General features: G+C 41.0%; 1 long non-coding RNA gene across 1 annotated transcript; it reads left to right on the top strand.

The window, feature by feature from the left end:
• Positions 1–2,013: 2,013 nt before the first annotated feature.
• On the top strand, positions 2,014–5,610 carry LOC112441593 (uncharacterized). The gene is made up of 3 exons (XR_003029410.2): positions 2,014–2,999; positions 3,815–3,932; positions 4,284–5,610. It is a non-coding gene; the product is annotated as an uncharacterized lncRNA (long non-coding RNA).
• Positions 5,611–7,453: the final 1,843 nt, after the last annotated feature.

Genomic DNA, 7,453 nt, shown 5'->3' on the forward strand with positions numbered 1-7,453 from the left:
CTCAGCTGACAATACATGGATATATATATATTCCAGCTTACCTTTGAACATATTCAGTTAAAGGTAACTTGTGATGATGTCTCTCACCGGATCCACCAGGACATGGATATTGTAACCTTTCCTTTTGTTTATCTGTAACTTCCCATTCCAAGGGTAAGATGCCTGGCTTCCACCACATGTCATGTATAGAATTCAATGCTTGTCCCATGTGGTTACTGAAAAAAAACCTGTCAGACTGTCTTCTAAAGGGGGCTCTGCATGCATAACCAGTTCTGGAGTGTGTTTTGGTTGATAGTTTCTATTAGTATACCCTCAATGGACCCGGGTGTCTATTTTAATCATTACCATTATGAATGGGTTTGTTTTCTCAAAGCGTTCCTTGACAATTCCCTGTTCAGATCTTTTTCGATATGCAATTTTTAAGGAGAGAAACGAAATTAGTTGGCCTGGTGAGTTGCTCTATCATGTTGACCCCTTCTCTAGTTACTGGTGAGATCTGGGAGCCCAACTCCAGTGGGGTCCGGGCTTCCTTCACTGCAGGGATGGCTCCTCTTGTGGGCGTCACAGGCTCAGGGGCTCTTCAAGAGTCTGCAGTTCTGCTCGCTGACAGCCCCGCAGATTGTTGCGTCGACCTGCCCAGGTTCTAGAGCACAGGCTGGGCATTCTGCACACGGGGACTCCGTGCATGTGGGGAACTTCCCATAGCAGGGATCACACCTGTATCTCCAGCACCGGCAGGTGGATTCTTTACTACGGAGCCACCAGGGCATATTTTAGATTTTAGTTTTCCACACATGTATCTAGTGAAAGAGGCCAGGATCAAGAGGCCTGGCAGCTGGGAATCCTCAGCCACAGTTCTGGCTGTGCTATAAAAAACTCTCGGGCTTTTGGTGAGTGCCTCAACTTTCCTGGGACTGTTTCCTCCCCTGAGAAATGCCCTGCTGTTGGACTGTAGCCCACCAAGCTCCTCTGTCCCTGGGATTTCTGAGGCCAGAATACTGGAGGTGGTGGCATTTCCTTCTCTGCTTCTAAGTCGCTTCAGCCGTGTCTGACTGTGTGACCCCATACACGGCGGCCTACCAGGCTCCTCTGTCCCTGGGATTCTCCAGGTAAGAACATTGGAGTGGGTTGCCATGTCCTTCTCCAATGCGTGAAAAGTGAAGTTGCTCAGTGAAGTCGTGTCCAACTCTTAGCGACCCCAGGGTTGCAGCCTTTCAGGCTCCTTTGTCCATGGGATTCTCCAGGCAATAGTACTGGAGTGGGCTGCCATTGCCTTCTCCGATTTCCTTCTCTGCAAGATAGCGTTTTTAAGATATTTTCTCCTGGGTATTGCTTTTGACGAAGGAAGGGGGATCCCTTCCAGGGCTTGAGAGTGGGTTCTTGTCTGATACTTGGAAATGCGTTGTCTGAGGAGAGGAGTGCCGTCCAAGCAAGAGGCTTTATTGGGAAGGGATGCTGGGGCGGAGGGCAGGAGGGTGAGGGAAATGGAGAGAACTGCTCTGCCACGTGGCTCACAGTCTCAGATTTTATAGTCATTGGGTTAGTTTCTGGTTTGTCTCTTGCCAGTCATTCTGAATCGGGATCCTTCCTGGGGGCACATGCATCATTCAGCTGAGGTGGATTCCAGTGAGGAGGATCCTGGGAGGTTGGTAGGACCTCTGAACTGGAGTCTCCCATCTCCTTTTGACCTCTCCAGAATTCTGGTTGGTGGTAACTTGTTAGTTCCTTGTTCCTTACCAGGACCTCCTGTTGTAAGATGACTCCAGCAAGTGTTTTCTTTTCTCTGTTGCCTGGCAAGGGTGGGTGGTCAGTGGTTCATTTAACAGTTTGTTTTTGGTTCTCTCGAGTAAGGTCCTCCACAGAGTAAATGTATAACATTATAAAAGTCAATGTTTTAAATAATTTATATTTATAATTCGGTAAGTTGGCTTTTTTGTCGTGTGTTAGAACTGATCACCAGACCAAAGGTCATGTAGATCTTTTGTTGTTTTCTAAAATTTTTATAGTTTTTTAAATGGAATTGCCTTGTTGCAGTTTGTGTTTATGTTCATTTCATATGTTTTATTTTTAACAGTTATTTATGTTTAGTTGGTTGATCATTGCTTTACAATATTGGTTTGATTTGTCATACATCAATATGAATTCACCATAGGTGTACCTTTGTCCCCTTGCTCTTGAATCTTCCTCCCACGTCCCACCCATTCCCACCTCTCTAGGTTATTACAGAGCCCCAGTTTGAGTTCCCTGAGTCATACAGCAAATTCCCACTGGTTGTCTATTTACAAATGTTGGTGTACATGCATCCATGCTGCTCTCTCCATTCATTTCACCCTCTCCCTCTTGTTCCCCACCGTTGTCTGTAAGTCTGTTCTCTATGTCTGCATCTCCATTGCAGCTATGTGAACAGACTCGTCAGACCCATCCTTCTCGATTCCATGTTTTTGTCTTTTTGACTGACTTTCCTGTTTAAATACGCTCTAGGTTCATCCCCTTCATTAGAAGTGACTCAAATGGGTTCCTTTTTATGGCTGCATTCCATCCAGGCTCTCATTGTTCCCTAGCCATGTTTTGAGGAGAGTCATGGAGCTATTCTGCTCCATTTCAGGTTGGGCTTCCAGTCTGAATGCTCACAGCAGAGTTATTTCTGGGTGAGCCCTCTGAGGTCTGTGAGCGCGGGGCTGCCTGCTCTTCTCTGGCGGCCTGCAGGGGGCGCCAGAACCCACTCTGACCCACGGGTGCAGGACGCTTTGCCTTCAGACTGGGCTCGGTGACCAACTGACGGGAGCTGTGTCTCCTCAGGACCGCCAGGACTCGGGCTTCTGGATAATGGGGCTGCATCCAGGCTGAGAGGAGCAGGGTTGCCTCAGTGCCCACCAGCAGGGAGGTGCTGCAAGAGGGAAAAAATGAGGACCAAGTAGACGTTTCCTGTGTCCAGCTGAGGGCTGACTGGAAGTCCATCTCAAAGGACTCAGCAGGGAAAGAGCTCCATGTGCAAAACGGTGGGTTTTTAGTTAATTTCTGTTAGATGATCTAGAGGATGACCAGTGATGTTCTTTAGTGTAGGTGGCCAGTTTTCCTGTCACTGTTCCTTCAGGAGACTATCCTTTCCTCGTCGCTCGTTCCTGGTTTGATTTTCATGAACTGACCACGTACATATGGGTTCATTTCTGGGCTCTCTATTCTTTCCTGGAGTCCATGTGCCTGTGTTCCTGCCAGTTCGTCACTGTGGTGGTTACTACAGGTCCGTGATGTAGTTTGAAGTGGGAGAGGAAGATGCCTCCAGCTGTGTTCTTCTTTCTCAGAGTCTTTTTGGCCGTTTAAGGTCCATTCAATATTAGCAGTCTAATATTGGGAATATTTCTATTTCTGTGAAACATGCCATTGAATATTATTTTGTGATTGCAGTCAGTGTATTTGTTGATGACTTTGGTTGGAATGGACATTTTAATTCCTCATTGTTCCTGTGCATGAGTGTGGAATAGTTTTCTGTTTGTTTGTGTTTTCTTTGGTTTCTTTATCAGTGCTTTCTAGTTTTCTGACTACTGGTCTTTTATGTCCTTGATTAAGTTTGTTGCTAGATGTTTTATTCTTTTGGATGCAATTATAAGTGGGATTTTCTTAATTTTTGTTTCTGATTGTTGTTAGTGTATAGAAATGCAAGTGATTTTGTATATTGATTGGGATTGTAAATGATAGTATTTTATATGATTGTAAATTGATCCGAAATGATTCAGCTTTACTGAATGTAGTCTAACAACTTTTTGTGAAGTTATGTGAAACATTTTATTTGTTAAATCTGTTTCTCCTGCAATAGGTCATCCAGAGGACCCAAGACATGGTGGTTACTAGTAGACTTCCCACAGTAGTTCTTCATTCCATGTGGACTCCTTCAAGGGCAGTGAGCATCACAGCTTCCCTTGAACTTCGTCTGGGTAAGTCTTGGCCTGTATAAGAAAGTTTCATGCCTATCTACTCTGAACTTCTTTTGTGGTATTGACATGGTTGTTTTGAAACATAATTTACTTTCCAGTAATTTCAAATGTATGGAGAACTCCTAGCAATGGGAAAAATTACTCACATTTGCCACATCATCTAAAATAGTTTATGTATTTTATCCAAAAGGGGTGCCTTCTCCTGCAGAATCAGCACATAACCTCCAATATCAGGAAATCATATGGTTTCTACATTATAATGTAATCCACAGCCCCACTTCCACTTTTAGCAATTGTTCAAGTGTATGACTATATCTTCTTTTGCATCCTCATCCTTTTTTCTTTGTTTAGAGTGTTACTGAGATTTTCAGTTATTTGGACAAACTTGATGGATTTAAAGCAGACATGGTGAATATGGGATCTGGGTGGCCTTTTCTATATGGATTTTTTTTTTTTCCACTAAAGATGGTTTTCATGTTTATTCATGTTGTAACATGTATGAATCCTGCATTCTTTTTTCCCCCATAGTAATTAAAACCAAATAATATGCCATTTACCATTTAGATATTTGTAAGCATACAATATTGTAGTAAACAACCTTTACTTGTTTTGCAAACCAGTTTAATGTGTACCTTGTGCGTGCTTTGGAGAAACTCAGGAAACTGAGTCAGTGACTGAAGTGGCCCAAGATATCACCTTAGATACCATCTTCATCTAAACACAAAACAGGGGCTTCCTGGTGGTCCAGTGGCTAATACTGGACACTCCCAAAGAAGGAGGCCCAGGTTCATTCCCTGATCCGAGAACTAGATGTCCCATGCCACAACGAAGAGTTTGCATGCTGTAGCTAAATATCTGGCTTGCCTCAACGAAGGTCCACCTGGAGCAGCCAAATAAAAAAAACAAATAAACATTAAACAATAAAACCAAAGGAAAGGAAGGATATGGTTGTTGTAGAGATGTATGTCTTAGCTTTCCCTATTGATTAAAAAAAAAAGTTTCACAAGACTGTCTGTCATCCTTCTATCTGGTATATACAGAGGATTCCTTTGAAATGAGATTTCTCTGGTAAATGTGACTCACAGAAGAGCCGTCTTGAACTTGGATTTCAAAGATGATCATGTGTCCTCTTAAAAAGTTAATTAGGTCCAACTAATTCTCATGCTGAAGTGGTATATTTTGGGGTAGCATTTGCTCCCCTTCACTTTGGATGTATCCCAATTTGTTTACACAGTCATCTACTGAAGACATCCTGATATTTGAAAGTTTTTAGTTATTACAAGTAGAGCTGTTGTGTGTAATTGTGATACTTTTTGTCTGGACACTTTTCCAAAGCTGTTTACTAAGTGCTAGACGTGTAGTATTCAGTCACAGGTGAGCCTTGTTTAACTGTGGAAAAATCCAGCTATGTTTCTCTGTGGCATGTGGGATCTTCCTGGGTAAGAGATCGAACTAGAGTGCCTTGCATCGTCAGGCAGATTCTTTACCACTGAGCCACCAGAGAAGCCCTGCCCCCACCCCTTTTATGAGTTTACTGGATCTAATAGGTGTGCAGTGTTACTTCAGTGTTGTTTTAGTTTGTAATTTCCTAATGATATGTGAATTTGAGTATTTTTGATATGCTTATCTACTACCTTTATATTTTCATAGGCCTGGTGTTTAGATTTATACATTTTTAATGAGGTTGTTTGTTTTAGATTTTTTGGTATAGTTGGAGTACAATCCTTTACCAGATATGTATTTTGTAAATATATTTTTTTCTGTGGCTTGTGTTTAAGTTTTGTGAATAAGGTTTTTCACAGTTTAAATTTCTTATTTTTTAAAGTTCATGTTATATATATTTTATATCCTTTTTGGATAGACTTTAGTTTTTTTTTTTGTTAAATTTGATAAACAAAACTGAGGTACTGTAGACACAGTTTTAATCAAAGCTGAGGTACCATAGATACAGTTTTGCCTTTTGTCTATTGAGAAGTTTGAATGAGGTTGGTGTAAACTGTAAAATTATGTCTACATTCATTTGATTGGATATGGCTTCCAGTTATTTGTATAATTGGTTTTGGCGATATCATGGGAAGTCAGTTTCCCCAAGGGAAACTGGGGTCCGTGAAACATGAACTGTCTTTGATCACTTTCTGCTTTTTCTGGCTTTGGATTTGACTTGTTTGGATATCTCATACTAGTGGAATCACAGAATGTTTGTCCTTTTTTGGTCTGGTTTATTTCACTTACTATAATGACCGTAAGGTTCATCCACATTGTAGTGTTGTCAGAATTACCGACTTTGAAGGGCTGAATCATATTCCATTGCGTGTCTACCACAGTTTGTTTATGGAGTGGGCTGCCATGGACACTTAGATTGCTTCTGTTTGTTGGCCAGTGTGAATCATGCTGTTGTGACTATGACTGCAGAAGCATGCATTTTTTCAGCCCCTTTTCCCATACCTTTTGGGTACACAGCATGAATTAGAGTCAAACTATGAATTTATTCCATGTGTTAGTTTTGGAGTAATTTCTGTGATGTCTTGCACAGTGGCAGCACCATTTAATTTTTTTTGTATGGTAGAATACTGTTCAAGCTTTTGAATATACCCTGTGTTGCATATTCAATCACTCACCTATGGACACTTGAATGGGTTCTACCTTTGAGCTATTGTGAATAATGTCACTATGAATATTTGTGTGCCAGTTTTTGATTGAATTATTAACAAATACATAGTACTGTATATGAAAGAAACCACAAGGACCTACTGTACAGTTTAGGAAACTGTATTGAATATCTTATGATAATGTATAATGGAACAGAGTCTCAAAAGGAATATATGAAAAAGACGTAATAACCATGATAATTATTGTGCCAACACTGAGTTATCATAGCACTACTCAACGTGTCTTTATACATGCCACTAAAATATTCACATCTGTAAGTATATTATAAAAAATTATATAAAAAATCAAGAATTGAAACAGAGAATAAATAAACTTCCTGTCATTGCTCATCATCATTTATGCACTGTTACTACCTGTACCACTGATTGTATAAGTGCTGGACTAGGAATTGACATTCGTGTAAACCAAGAGATTGCGAAGGTGTAAGGAAGTATAACTTATTGAATTCCTTAACAAAGGATTATATAACCTATGTACATGAAGTGAATGAAAGTCTGTTTAATTGAGCCACATTCTTCCTAGAGTGATGAGCTTCCACCCCACCCAATGTTAGTTCACAATTTAATCCTGCAGTCATCTGGCCTCAATGTCTGCTTCCTGCCATCCAGAAAGAAAAGATGAGGAAGTCCTGACAAAACCGATGCTATTTTTCTTTTTTTGATTTGTATTTTATCGCAGGGCTTGGCAAAAAAGAGGGCCTAACCTGTTTCTAGAGTTGCATCCCAAGGATTGCTCTGGAATGTTACATATGTTGACAAACTGCTGATTATTTTCAAGAAAGGACAATGATCTGCACTTTAGTATCTGTTGCTTGAGCTGGAATAGCAGGCATCCCTTGAAGTGCAGTCCTT

This window comes from Bos taurus, chromosome 15, assembly GCF_002263795.3.
Source record: "Bos taurus isolate L1 Dominette 01449 registration number 42190680 breed Hereford chromosome 15, ARS-UCD2.0, whole genome shotgun sequence".
NCBI classification, from domain to species: Eukaryota; Metazoa; Chordata; class Mammalia; order Artiodactyla; family Bovidae; genus Bos; species Bos taurus.